Genomic DNA, 15,000 nt, shown 5'->3' with positions numbered 1-15,000 from the left:
GTGCTGCGCTCACGGCTGACTTCTGAAGGCAGTGGTGGTGGTGGTGGTGGTGGTGGCGCCGGAGAAGGAAGAGGAGGAGCGGGATAAAGAATGAATGAAAACAAAACTGTCAAAAATTCGAAGAGAAAGTGAAGGAAAGGAAGGCAAAGGGAAAAGAAGGACGAAGGAAAGGGAGAAGGAGGAAGAAAAGACGTCTAACTGGAAAATAAGAAAGAAGACGAAAATTCTGGGGACGGAAAGCTTGGGAAGACAGACTGGCTACGTGCGTGGGCGTGATCGGGGAGGGGCGGCGGAAGGAGGGCAACCAGACACGGAGGAGGCAAACACACTAACATAGAGACTCTGAGATCATGAAACCGTAAAAAGAGAAAAGAAAAGAAAAGAAAAAATAAGGAACAGTGCTCGGGAAAATGTGATCCTTTTTCTTCAATGGCACGCCTACACATGGAGACAATCACGCCTTCCCAACAAAATAAATAAATGGAATAAAAAAATACTATTTCAAAGACTGAAACACAAAAAGATGTACACAAAAGCCTAAACATTGCAGTCTACATTAAGATAGTCACGTGAATTGGCACAAAAAGCATCGACCAAAATAAGTTCAGGTCTGAAAGATAAACAAATGAAACTTCGAAAGATCTTATTCCGTGAAGAGAAACGAAGAATGGCAATATTTAAGAATGTCATTGCTTGAGGCTGATGCTGCCACTTCGAGCAAGTTTTAAAGCAAAGGAAGAAAAAACAACAAAATATTACTAACTACTCCAAAGTTTGCTGGTAATGGGAACACAGGAAGAAAAAGCTGTCAACTTCTGCAAAAAGAATAGATATGAAAATTAATAAGTCCTGGGAGGAAGGTTCTGATGTCATGGGAGAGAAAAAGGAGGCAGGCTGGTAGTTAGCAGAGAGCAGGAGGCACTGAAACAACACAGCAACGGGGAAAAGGAGAGTAAGGGAAGTCACGTGAAGAAAGCTGTTAATGAGTAGCGCGTGCGTCCTCATTCCCGCGGTAATTTAACAACTACAGCAGTTACTATTAGTTACAAATCATAAAACTAATGAGAAATAACGCATTCGTGTCATGTCCCTTAAAATTCATTGAGATAATTCGAAAACACACTATTTTTACGATGATAACCTGTATAATACTCCCTCTTATTAACAACACGTGAATAACTCTACGGATAAAGCTTGCAGCATTTCACTTACTCTCACCCACGCATTCTCAGTCGTTACGTTCCCCATAAACTCCATTACCAATTGGGAAACTCGGCCCACCTAACAAGGCTTCCCGTCCCTCAGGCCCACCCCGCCGCCTCCCCCGAGCCTCGTAAAGTGAGTGCGTGTGGCTGGTGTCGTGGGGGAGGCGGGGCAGGTTGCGTGGGATGGTGACGTGCAGTAAGGTGACGTGGGTTGAAATGAGCTGGGACATGCTTGGATGTTGTTAGGCTGAATTATGTTACTTCCAGGTAGGCTTATTACACGCTCACTCCACTTACACCAAAATAAGGAGGAGTTTGAACTGGAGATAACAGTGCCAAGTTTTGTGGTACAGTAAATTAGGGCAAGGTATTATTTCACTTGATACTTTGAAATAAGGTTTGGACAGTTTCTAAGTTTTTAGAATATGGAATTAATACAGCAGTACGTTTAAATCATAAGTAGACTACACGTTAAGAGTTGGTTTTCTCTTCGTATACAATACTCTCATTTCATGCTTTAAAATAAGGTTGGGATCGTTTCATGGGTTAGCTTTGGTAATTAATTAATACAATAGTACGTTGTTAAACACAGAGTGAAAGTAACTTATTCGTTTTCAGTGAAGTACTGTTGTAAATGTAAATGCTATTTCAAATGACGCTTTGTTAGGTTAGGATCGTACTTATGGTTAGCTTCAGTAATGACTGAATGAATAGGGCACTCCCTTGTAAATCACATGTAGAGTAAACGTAGCTTGCCGAACTTTTTGCATGGTACCTTTTGGAATATCATCTTACTTCAATCTTTTAAAATAAGATTAAGATTGTTATTTCTTTATAATAACCTCTAGTAATAACAAAACTAATAAACCATTACGTTATAAAACACCTTAAGAGAACGAAATTTCATAACTTTCGGAGCATTTCTTTCCCCTCAGAGCACGAAGAGAGATTCCCATTAAAAAAAATAAGACAACCTGGAGTGGCTCACCTAAGCACCTGGACTCCCTGACACAGGCAGTGGTCATCAGCTGCTCTCACCTGTGGAAGAGAAAAATCATTAGAGCTACCGAATATATATATATATATATATATATATATATATATATATATATATATATATATATATATATATATATAGATAGATAGATATAGATATAGATATAGATATATATATATATATATATATATATATATATATATATATATATATATATATAGATATAGATATATATATATATATATATATATATATATATATATATATATATATATATATATATATATATAATCCACTTAATTTGTTATACGCTTAATATAATGGGGATACGGACACTCGCACGCGTAGCAACACATTTGTCTACACTTACACATGCTCTCTCTCTCTCTCTCTCTCTCTCTCTCTCTCTCTCTCTCTCTCTCTCTCTCTCTCTCTCTCTCTCTCTCTCTCTCTCTCTCTCTCCCTCTAAAACACACACACACACACACACACACACACACACACAGCGCGTTGTCGGAGAGAGAGAGAGAGAGAGAGAGAGAGAGAGAGAGAGAGAGAGAGAGAGAGAGAGAGAGAGAGAGAGAGAGAGAGAGAGAGAGAGAGAGAGAGAGAGAGAGAGAGAGAGAGAGAGAGAGAGAGAGAGAGAGAGAGAGAGAGTCAGCAAAGGCATCCATTCCCCAATGTGGAAGAACAAAGGAAAGACAGAAAGACTGCTTCTCTTTGGCGAAATTTAATCAGAACAACACTATGTGTCAAACTTTTGTGGGCCGAGTAAGTGGATGACACATTGAATGAATGAATGGGGGAGTGAACCCTGCCAAGACCATCGCTCTCCACTCATGGGTGAAGACAGAAAAAGTCTCCTCCCAGACTGAATAACTGGACGAGAGAGAATTTCATTGGATTCGCGACTTATTCTGATGGTGTGTGTGTGTGTGTGTGTGTGTGTGTGTGTGTGTGTGTGTGTGTGTGTGTGTGTGTGTGTGTGTGTGTGTGTGTGTGTGTGTGTGTGTGTGTGTGTGTGTGTGTGTGTGTGTGTGTGTGTGTGTGTGTGTGTGTGTGTATCAGAGAGAGAGAGAGAGAGAGAGAGAGAGAGAGAGAGAGAGAGAGAGAGAGAGAGAGAGAGAGAGAGAGAGAGAGAGAGAGAGAGAGAGAGAGAGAGAGAGAGAGAGAGAGAGAGAGAGAGAGCGTGTGTGTGTGAGTCCATTTCATGCACAAAACCTCTTTTACATAATAATGTGAACAACAACAACAACAACAACAGCAACAAAAGTTCCCGGCAAATGTAGTTCAATTCAGCAGTTTTTGGAACAGATTATTAAACAGCCAAACGTAACATTCTCTTTTATTCCCGCTCATGACTTCTTTCATCCGGGTGAGGCACTGGCACAGCGGAGCCTCTCTAACTCACGTGTGTTTGGGGGAATTGAAAGGCCTCGGAGGGATAACCATGGCCCGCATTCTCAAACGTTTCCGCGCCTTATCTCGACAACTTCTATCAGACTTTAATGGAATTTATTGGGGGGTTTCGAGCGTGTTTTCATGATTCAAATGATAGCGTAACAAGAATTCTGCATTGTCTGAAGGAATACCCTCCATGAAAACCTGGCTGATCCTCTGTATGGCTTTTGAAAATAGTTCAGGTGAAAATCCAAAGCGTTTAACATCACAAGGCACGGTAACATAAACAGTAACGAATTATCAGTGTTACTACTTCCATCATTTCTTTCACTGCAACTAATACCACTAATTGTAAACCTCTCCATACACAGTACAACAATTCCTTATGTGCCACTTACCTACTTCTCTGCTACTATATCGACTATGACTACATAATTATCTCGTTCCATAAACTACCACTGTCTCTACTATCATATTAACTAATAATACGACTATTTCATGTACCTATATATAAATTCTATCAACTCCATAATTCACTCCTAATACAACCTCTTCAATGCTTCTTTCTAATTCAAACAACTGCATATCTACAACTCTCTCCAATTTCACAACTATTGATACAACAACAGCACTTTACTACATCTTCCTATATTTAAACACCGTATTAACTATCTCTAATTTCCTTACTACTAATACAGCTAGCGCATATCAATAGCTCTTTCTATATTCAACCAAATCCATAAATACTACTACTATTTCTACTTTCACAGCTACTAATACAACAAAAATAATACATCTCTCTAAATTAAAACCACTATAAAGAAAGCTACTCTTTCACACAGGTACCTCGTTCTATATTTAAAAGCGTAATCCTTCAAACACGCATTAATCACCCATATCACAGTTACTAAAACGGCTACTTCAGCACCCTCGTTCCATATTTAAAGCAGCCATTCCCATAACAGGCGCGGATAACAAAGCTCGTATTTTAGCGGCGTTTGAAGAGTGCTGCCCTCCATCGTACCCTCACTACATAAACACCTAATTGCCACTGCTAATTACACGTGCAAATTAAACTTAGCACGCTGCATATCACAATTAGCAGCTGTGTGTGTGTGTGTGTGTGTGTGTGTGTGTGTGTGTGTGTGTGTGTGTGTGTGTGTGTGTGTGTGTGTGTGTGTGTGTGTTTGTACGCATTTTGAATAAATCATCAAATACAAACATAATACATTTTTTCATTCGTATGAATAAACTTAAGATTGGAGAGAGAGAGAGAGAGAGAGAGAGAGAGAGAGAGAGAGAGAGAGAGAGAGATGAGAGAGAGAGAGAGAGGAGAGAGAGAGAGAGAGAGAATAATAACAGAGGACCAGGAAGAATATTACGGCATCATCAAGAGCACACAACTTCTCATAAAACATCACAACGCACTTTCCATCAAGGGGAGACGGAGAGAGAGGGGAAAAGGAGGAGGAGGAGGAGGAAAAAGGGAGGGGGAGAAGCGAGAAGGGGAAGACGACAAAGATGAGGGAAGCCGTGTCGCAGGTCAAGGCAGGAGGAAGAGGGGATGTGAAGAACGTAAAAGGAAGGGAAGTAAGGCAGGCAGGAAGGAAGGAAGGGAAGGGAACCAGGTCACGTTTCGCAGATGAAAGAGTTGGGAGGGAAGGAGAGGTAGAAAATGTGGAAATACAAGTACGAGTAACGTAGGAGACAGGTCGAGTGAAACAATATCTTTCCCATTCTTACACGGTAATTTAATTTTAAAACGAACTGAGATTAGACGTGCAGGGGGGCAGGAAAAGGAAAGGGCGGGGAAAGGGGGAAGGGGTAAGAAGAAGAAGAGGAAGAACGAAGAAGAACGAAGAAGAACGAAGAAAGTTGATGACAACGATGGCGACGATAATGAAGAAGAAGAAGAAGAAGAAGAAGAAGAAGAAGAAGAAGAAGAAGAAGAAGAAGAGAAGAAGAAGAAGAAGAAGAAGAAGAAGAAGAAGAAGAAGAAGAAGAAGAAGAAGAAGAAGAAGAAGAAGAAGAAGAGAAGAAGGCACCACAGGAGAAAAATAGAAGAAAAAAACTCAACACACACACACACACACACACACACACACACACACGTACCATAAAGATAACCTGATGTGTGGTAAGGCGTGCCGCGCTGCAGGAGGACGACTATCTTACTAAACAGTCCCATTACGTGTGGCTGCTCCCTCGCACAACACATGCCGCTCCCCGCCAGCCCTGCCCGCCCGCCTGCTGCCTGCCCTCCTGCACCTCCCTCACCGCCTGCTGCCTGCCCACACACGTCCGTCCTGCACCTCCCTCACCGCCGGCCCTTCCTTGCTTTTCTCTAGTCAGCCTCATCCACTTCTTTCTCTTCTTCCTTCCTCCTTTCCTACTCGTTCTTCTTTTCCTCTTTCTCCTCTTTCTTCTTCTCCTCTCCTTTTCCTCCTCTTTCTCCTTATCTCTTTCTACTCCTTCTCTCCTCCTCCTCCTCCTCCTCCTCCTTTTGCTCCTCTTTCTCCTTATCTCCCTTATTTCCTCCAGCCCCCTCCTCCTCCTTCCCTTCCTCATTCTCCTCCTACTTCACCTCCTTCTCTCCTCCTATTTCTCGTTATCTCCCTTCTTTTCTCCATCTCTCCCTCCTCCTCTTTCTCCTAAGCTCCTTCCTTTCATCCTTCTTCTCTTCCCCCCTTTTCCTCCTCACTTTCTTTCTCTCTTCCATCCCTCCTCTTCCTCTTCTTCCTTCTCTTTTCGTCTCCTTTTACTCCCATTTCCCCTCCTCTTCGTCATAATCTTTCCCTTCCTGTTTTCTTTCCCTCCTTCTTATTACTTATAATCATTCTTCTTGCCTAGAAGAAGAAGAAGAAGAAGAAGAAGAAGAAGAAGAAGAAGAAGAAGAAGAAGAAGAAGAAGAAGAAGAAGAAGAAGAAGAAGAAGAAGAAGAAGAAGAAGAAGAAGAAGAAGAAGAAGAAGAAGAAGAAGAAGAAGAAGAAGAAGAAGAAGAAGAAGAAGAAGAAGAAGAAGAAGAAGAAGAAGAAGAAGAAGAAGAAGAAGAAGAAGAAGAAGAAGAAGAAGAAGAAGAAGAAGAAGAAGAAGAAGACAACAACAACAACAACAACAACAACAACAACAACAACAACAACAACAAGACGTGAAGTTCGACGAAGGAGGTAGCGGAGGCGGGGGTGGAGACGCAGTGGAAGGAGGAGAGAGTGGAAGAAGAAGAGAATGGAGGGGCGGAAGAGGGTGACGGAGAAAGGGGGTGAGGAGAAATAAAGGAAGGGATCAGACCCTCGTGTGTCCTTTGATGTGTCACGCACCCAGCAGGGCCAGGCGACGTGTGTGTGTGTGTGTGTGTGTGTGTGTGTGTGTGTGTGTGTGTGTGTGTGTGTGTGTGTGTGTGTGTGTGTGTGTGTGTGTGTGTGTGTGTGTGTGTGTAGATACATTAGTGAACGCAGGTATAAAGGGGATAGAGGAGCTGAGACAAATGAGACGTACTCGCAATGATGGACAAAGACAGTGGCGGACAGACAGACGCAGACAAAGGGAGACAACGACAGGCATACGTTAAGAGAAAGCGCGTATCAGAGACGAGCAGAGCCAGCGAGACTGACACCCGCTGAACATTACAAACAGAAAGATGGACACCTGCAAGTATGAAAAAAAAAACAAATCAAGACAGAGAAAGACGCATTTACCAAACTACTTTTCTCGCAAGTTACATAATGAGTATTACTTCAAATCTTCCCTTATACACGTTCACATGACCACCCAATTGCTCTTCATATATTTTTTCCTTCACTCCCCGCTTTTTTTTTTCCAACTGACCTCCTGCAACACTAACAAATCCGGACACACCATTAGCATATGACACACACACACACACACACACACACACACACACACTTGCTCCTCTCTCTCTCTCTCTCTCTCTCTCTCTCTCTCTCTCTGTCTCTCTCTCTCTCTCTCTCTCTCTCTCTCTCTCTCTCTCTCTCTCTCCTCTCTCTCTCTCTCTCTCTCTCTCTTTAATTAGCTTAGTTTAAGTAAAGCAGATGTGGGTGTAACTGTACAGGGAGGTCAAACAAAAAGAAAAGACAGAAGAAAATAATGGAAAAAGGTAAAAAAAAATGCATGAAAATACACACGTACAAAAGTTAATCTGGGAGGCACCATATATTATCATTTTAAGGTTCCCAAGCAGCAGTGTTCCCCTTCACCATCCTCCTCCCCTCTCTTCTCATCACTATCATTATCGTCACCCTCATTTTCCCCCTCCTCTTATTACCAGTATCTCTTTTTTGTTAATCTTTTTCTCCCTTAGCCTTCGTCCTCTTCCTTTTCTTCTTCCCCCCTCCACCTCTTCTTCCTCCTCCTCTTCCTCCTCTTCTTCTTCATCTTCTTACTCGACTTCCTCTTTCTCATCCTCTTCATATTATATTTAGTGTTTACATTTTCTTTCTTTACCTTTCTTCTTGTTCTTGTTCTTTTGTTCTTGTTCTTGTTCTTGTTTTTCTTTTCCTCCTCCTCCTCCTCCACCACTTCCGCTTCCTCTTCATCATCCTTATCAAGTATTTAGTTTTTTTTTTTTCATATTAATTTTACTACATTAACTTTCCTCTTCCACCCTCCTCTTCCTCTTCTTCATCCTCTTATTTCACTTCCTCTTCCTCTTTATCCTCATCAGGTCCTCTTCCACTTTTCCTCTTCTTCATTCTCTTATTTCACTTCCACATCATCCTCGTCATTATCATCATCGTCATCATCGTCACCACCACCACCACCACCACCATCACCACCACCCACCACCCACCACCACCATCACCAGCGCCGCCGCCGCCGCCGCCGCCCTGGTCGCGCCTCGTACAGGGCCAAGCTTCCTCACACAATAATTTTTCTCTGCCACTGTTGGGTGATAATCAATTCCTGGCAGTCCCGGCCGCACTTGTGCTCCACGCCACTACTTCTCTCCTCCTCCTCCTCCTCCTCCTCCTCCTCCTCCACATTCTTCAACTCCACGTTTTCTTCCTCCTCTTACTCATTCTCCACCTTCACGTCCTCTTCCTCCTCGACGTAACTACTTCTCTCTTCCTCCCTCCTCCTCCTCCTCCTCCTCCTCCTCTTCCTCCTCCCACCTCTACCTTGCCTTCCTTCTCGATACCACCACTACTCTCTTCCTCCTCCTCCTCCTGCTACTGCTGTACCTCCTCTTCCTTCTCGTGGCCTTCTTTATCGTCATTATCATCTTTCCCTTCTATACTCTTCACACCGGAACCCTTTTATTTATGCTTCCTTGTTGACCATTCTTCATTACATTCCATTACGTTCACCTCTCATCTCTTCTTTCTTATTATCATCTTCTCTTCCATCTTGTCCTTGACCTTCATTTATCTTCCTTTTTCCTTTCCCCCATTGCTTATATCCCTTCGTCATCTGTAAGGAAACTGCCTCTGTTGCTACCAATCCTCCTCCTCCTCTTCCTCTTCCTCCTCCTCCTCCTCCTAATACTCCTTCCTCTTTTTCTCCTTTTTTTTTCTCTCTCCTCGTCTTCTTAGTCCTTTTATTCTTTACTTCTCCTCCTCCTCTTCTATTTTTTTTTTCGTCTTCTTAGTCATCTTTCTCTTAACTCCTCTTCCTCTTCATACTCTTCTTTTCGTCTTCTTAGTGCTCTTCTTCTTTACTCTTCCTCCTTCTCTTCTTCTTTTCATCTTCTTAGTCCTCTTTCTCTTTTCTCCTCCTCCTCATCCTCCTCCTCCTACTCTTCTTTTTTTTTTTTTTGTCTTCTTGTTTCTCATTCTCCTTATTGTCTTCGTCCTTCTCCTTCCCATTCTCCATTTTCTATCGTTCTCCGTTCTTTCCCTTGCCCTCCAGCTCTTTATCTTCGGTCTTCTCTTCATCGTCCTCCTCCTCCTCCTCCTCCTCCTCCTCCTCCTCCCGGGTCGGTCCATGCGTTATCACTTCCATCGCAGGACATGCTCTCTGACTGCCGCCATTTCCGCACTTTAATAAACTAGATGAATGATATTTCGTGGTACGTTGTCTGGAGGGCTTATACTCTCTCTCTCTCTCTCTCTTTCTCTCTCTCTCTCTCTCTCTCTCTCTCTCTCTCTCTCTCTCTCTCTCTCTCTCTCTCTCTCTAACTGTTTATCACGTTGCCATCTGACTCCCTAATACCACATGTCAATTTCTCTGCGTCCCTCCCTCCCCCCACCACGCGCACTCCTTCCGTGTTCCCTTCCCCCTCTTTCCCCCAACCAAATTAACCAAACCAATAGAGGGGGAGGAGAAGCGAAGGCAAGGGAAAGGGTGGGCTGAGAGAGAGGGAGAGAGACAGGGAGAGAAGGGAGAGCAAGAAGGAGAGGAGGGGCGAGTGAGTGAGGAGGAACCAACTAACTTAACAACCACTCAGCCAGCCAACCAGCCAGCCAGCCAAACTAACCTAACCTAACGTAACCCACCACAAGCACCTCCACACGTCATTTCAGGTGGCGCAGTAACGTAAGAGACCTGTGAAGTATGCATAACAAGCCGCCACCACCACTATCACCACCGCCTCGACCGCCACCGCACAGCCAATAGCGGCCAAGGAAGGGAAAACGCAATATTCACGAAGGTTTGAATAATAGTACAGCGAAATTGGTGGCACAGGACCCCTTGCAGTGCGCAGGAGCCACGACGGAGCATGCCGCTGAACCCCGAGGCTGCGAACAAACTGGAGCGTGTCCATGCTATCCTGGGCAGCCAATGAGGAGGCCACGCGTCACTAGCGCCCCTGTGACGTCGGCAGAACAGTGACATGCCATCAAGAGAGAGAGAGAGAGAGAGAGAGAGAGAGAGAGAGAGAGAGAGAGAGAGAGAGAGAGAGAGAGAGAGAGAGAGAGAGAGAGAGAGAGAGAGAGAGAATTTACATACACATATTCTTGGTATTTGAGTGAGGCATTTAATTCAGAAAGGTGACAACTGCGGGGTACGAACTTGGCTCAGTCAAGGAAGACTTTAAAAATGAGAGAGAGAGAGAGAGAGAGAGAGACACAGAGAGAGAGAGAGAGAGAGAGAGAGAGAGAGAGAGAGAGAGAGAGAGAGAGAGAGAGAAGCAAGGTGATGGGGATACCTCTTCGCCCAGTTGAAGGGTCGTCACTCCCTCCTTCCTTCCTTTTCTTCCCTCCTCCTCCTCCTTTTCCTCCACTTCCTCCTCCTCCTCCTCCTCCTCCTCCTCCTCCTCCTCCTCCTCCTCCTCCACCTCCTCCTCCTCCTCCTCCTCCTCCCCAGCTGGCGAGCAACACATACGTAATTCCAGCGTGTCAGGAAGGCTTCAACAAGGCTCCTCTTTTTTTCCTACACGTCTTTCCTCATCCTGCTTATCCTCCTCCTCCTTCTCCTTCTCCTCCTCCTCCTCCTCCTCCTCCTCCTCCTCCTCTTACACCTTGTTTCCCTTGTTTCTTCTGCTTCTGCTCTTCATCATGAAGCAACAACAAATACGTTGCTCCTCTTCCACTTCTTCCATGCTCTCTCTCTCTCCTCCTCCCCCTCCTCCTCCTTTTTCTTCTCCTCATCTTCCATCTCTTCCTCCTTCTTTCTTTCTTTCTTTCTTTATTCTTTTTATATTTCCCTTGATTTTTCTTATGCCTTCTCCTCTTCCTCTTCTTTTTTCTCCTCTTCCTCTTCTTTATCCTCTTCTTCCCTCTCCTCCTTCTCCTCCTTTCGTTTCCCTGCTTATCTTTCCCTTCGTTATCTTATGTAACCATATTCCTCCTCCCTCTCCTGTTCGTCCTCTTTTCTCTTTACTTATCCTTCCCTTAATCTCTTGTTTTTTTTTGTTTTTTTTCCCCTCTCTTACAAAAACTACAAGGTTAGTCTCCCGTCTGTCCTTTATGGATCCCCCTGTTATTATCATTATCTTCTTCCTCTTCCTCATCCTCCTCAATGTCTTCCTCCTCCTCCTTTTACTACTACTACTACTACTATACTACTACTAACTACTACTACTACTACTACTACTACTACTACTCATCTTTTTCCTCTTCCTCCTCGTCTCTGTGTTAATTTCGCAGTAGCTATTTTACTGCAATGGAAAACTCCACTAGCCATAAATGAATCAATAATATCAAACAACTAATAATAATTGTAAATCTAAACTCAAACACGTTACATGTATACCCTAAAGTTAAATATAATGTAAAAAGAACCGCTATTATTTTCGCTTTCATACTTGCACAGATCCAGTATTGGCTTCAGTCATCATCATCACTAAGGAATCGCAATGAAAAACTCCACAAGCCATTAATAAATCATAAAATATCAATACTAACTAATAATAACGGTACATTTAAAACTCAGACACGTCACACGTACAGCCAAAGTTAAATATAATACCAAAAAAAAAAAAAAGAGAGCAAGCATTATAATCGTCACACTTTCATACTTTCACTCCTTTGCTCCATCGCATTTCAATACAAGCCAAAAGGTCAAGGTCCGACATTCATAAATATTGTATTCTATTGGCAATCAGCCTGCACTTCCTGGTCACAAAGGGTCACGGGGGGACACACGCCTGCCGCCCCCCCGCAGCAGCAGCGGCAGCATGAGCAGGGCGGTGAAGGCAAGCAAGTGGTCCCGCCCACCGCCAGAATACCGAGTGGCCGTCCATTTTATCACTCTTCTGATCTTGCTAACTGCATGCCTCCCCTCCTGTCGTGGCTGCTGTGCTCTTTACTTTGTACGTGCTCTCACTCCTATTCTGTCCACCTCTCTAACGCAAGAGTTAACCAGTATTCTCAATCATTCATCCCTTTCTCTGGTAAACTCTGGAACTCCTTGCCTGCTTCTGTATTTCCACCTTCCTATGACTTGAATTCCTTCAAGAGGGAGGTTTCAAGACACTTATCCACCAATTTTTGACCACTGCTTTGACCCTTTTAGGGACTGGCATTTCAGTGGGCATTTTTTTTATTAGATTTTTGTTGCCCTTGGCCAGTATCCTTCCTACATAAAAAAAAAAAAAAAAAAAAAAAAAAACACTTACGTGAAGCGCTCTCTCTCTCTCTCTCTCTCTCTCTCTCTCTCTCTCTCTCTCTCTCTCTCCTCTCTCTCTCTCTCTCTCATTTCACCACCATACAGCAACACCACCAACAACTTCCCTCCCATATAAGTAACCTAAATAGAAGCGCCACACTCCCGCCGCACACACCACATCCCACAGTTTACTCACGCCAAGCCTCGCCATCCGCACTCCCCAACGCGTGAGGAATGGAGCAATACACAACACACCTGTAATTTACGATGCATGGGCGGAGGAAGACTGACAGGTGGAGGCCTCTAAGCGCTAATATACCAGCTCATAAAATTATCCCCATCACCTTTTTATCCCCCACCCCACGTTCGACTTCGCATAATATTAATATGAATTTTCTCGTCATATTTATTTTATTCATTTAGGGTAACATTACAACGCAGGGAGTGAGTGGGGTGTTGTTGTGAAGGGAAAAAATTAATTCGGTGTCATTTTAGTAAAGAATTCATAGCGATGGAGGTGGTAGTAGTAGTAGTAGTAGTAGTAGTAGTAGTAGTAGTAGTAGTAGTAGTAGTAGTAGTAGTAGTAGCTGTAGTAGTAGTAGTAGTTAGTGGTAGTTTGTTTGTACCAGTATCATTACCGATCATCATCATTATCACTACTTCTATTATCATCATCACCACCATCACCACAACAATTACTATCATTATCATCACCATCATCACAAACAAGAGGCAGCGTCCATGAACAAATATAGCGTCGGTCGAACTGTGTCATTCAATACGGTCCTATCTCTCTCTCTCTCTCTCTCTCTCTCTCTCTCTCTCTCTCTCTCTCTCTCTCTCTCTCTCTCTCTCTCTCTCTCTCTCTCTCTCTCTCTCTCTCTCTTGATCTCTAAACTCCTCTCATTCCTGAACAGAGAAAAGAAGAAAGAAATAAAAATAAAAATCGGAAGAAGAAATACGTAGCCCGCTCTTTTGTTCCATTTTTCTTCCCCAAAAGAGGATTTCTCTTTGTCTCTTTAATGTATTGGTGAGGGGGACGATAGGAGATGGAAGGGGGGCAGAGCGGTGGGGCAGAGATGAGGGGACGAGAGAAGGAGGGAGCGAGAGAAGAGGGGGCAGCGCAGAGATAGGCCGAACAGAAGGGGTGTTGGAGGGGGATTGGTAGAAGGGGGAGAGGGAGTTAAGACTGACGGAATGACTTTGATGTGGTACGGCCAACGGTCTCGGCTTATTAACACACACACACACACACACACACACACACACACACACACACACACACACATATACACACACACACACATATTCTACTCATTTTCTTCTTCCTCCTCATCTCTATCTTCCTCGTTCTCTTCTTCCAGTGTATCTTTGTGTGAAGTTCATAAACCTCTCTCTCTCTCTCTCTCTCTCTCTCTCTCTCCTCTCTCTCTCTCTCTCTCTCTCTCTCTCTCTCTCGTTCTCTCGCGTACATGTAAAGCAAGCAGCAGGACAGGGCGGTAAAGACAGAGACGAGCAGGGGAGTGTAGAGAGCGCCGCGCGTGACCACAACAATGCTAAAGGTTAACAAGGCCTGATGAAGTGAGCAAGAATCCAATACAAGTCACTCAATTTGCCACCAATTTGAACCACCAGTCCTCGTAACCTTGCCTCATCTGATATGCAAGTATATACACTATTTCTCCGCTACTTTTTCAAAATACACCGTCTACCTAACCTAAGTAAACGAACACAAACTAAAATATACTTAACTAAACCAACCAAAACCTAACTCTAATAAACCTGACCATATCTAACGTTTTCTAACCTAAAGCCAAACTTATCATAACTTAACCTATTATAAACTAAGCTATTCTCTCCTACCCTGAACTATCCTATCTTACCCTAAGCTTTCCTATCCTATTCCAGACTTTGCTATCCTATTTTATCCTATTCTATCCTATCATATCCTAACCTACCCTCTTCTGTCCTATCCAATCCTATCCTCTTCTGTCATATCCCATCCTAATCTAAACTAACCTAACATCCTCTTCTGTTCTATCCAATCCTATCCTATTTAAACGTAACCAAACCAAATTCATACCATTAGCAAGACCCCTATCACTCCCAAACCCCCCCCCCACCTCCATCCACTACCATATATATAGGTTCGTCCCACGAGTACCATCAAACAACAGCTCCCAGAGGTCCCGTAAGCCCAGGCACCGTAAACAAAAGATACACCAAGAAGCAACGGAGAAAAAAAAAAGTATCATACACCACACCACCTCCAAAAGTCCCGGTCACAGTGTGTGGGAAAGCAGACGACCGTGATCAGTATCCTCGGCCCCCTCGTCACTCTTGCGGGGGAAGTTAAGAGAGAGAGAAAAAGAGAAGTGGCATGGTAGCTGT

At 43.6% G+C, this 15,000-nt stretch overlaps 1 protein-coding gene across 3 annotated transcripts in view; it reads right to left on the bottom strand.

The window, feature by feature from the left end:
* The window catches only part of LOC135101658 (calcium-dependent secretion activator-like), a 503,368-nt gene that overhangs the window by 438,974 nt on the left and 49,394 nt on the right, over positions 1-15,000 (bottom strand). The window contains exon 2 of one of the 3 annotated variants that reach the window (XM_064005957.1): positions 2,194-2,243. The gene's annotated coding sequence lies outside the window, so the exon portion shown is untranslated. Of the gene's footprint in view, positions 1-2,193; positions 2,244-15,000 lie in introns of those variants that run through there. The other 2 variants (XM_064005958.1, XM_064005959.1) reach the window with 2 other exon arrangements.

This window comes from Scylla paramamosain, chromosome 6 (genome assembly GCF_035594125.1).
Source record: "Scylla paramamosain isolate STU-SP2022 chromosome 6, ASM3559412v1, whole genome shotgun sequence".
Lineage (NCBI taxonomy): Eukaryota > Metazoa > Arthropoda > Malacostraca > Decapoda > Portunidae > Scylla > Scylla paramamosain.
The sequence above is the reverse complement of the archived record's forward strand: the minus strand, read 5'-3'. Positions and strand labels throughout refer to the sequence as shown.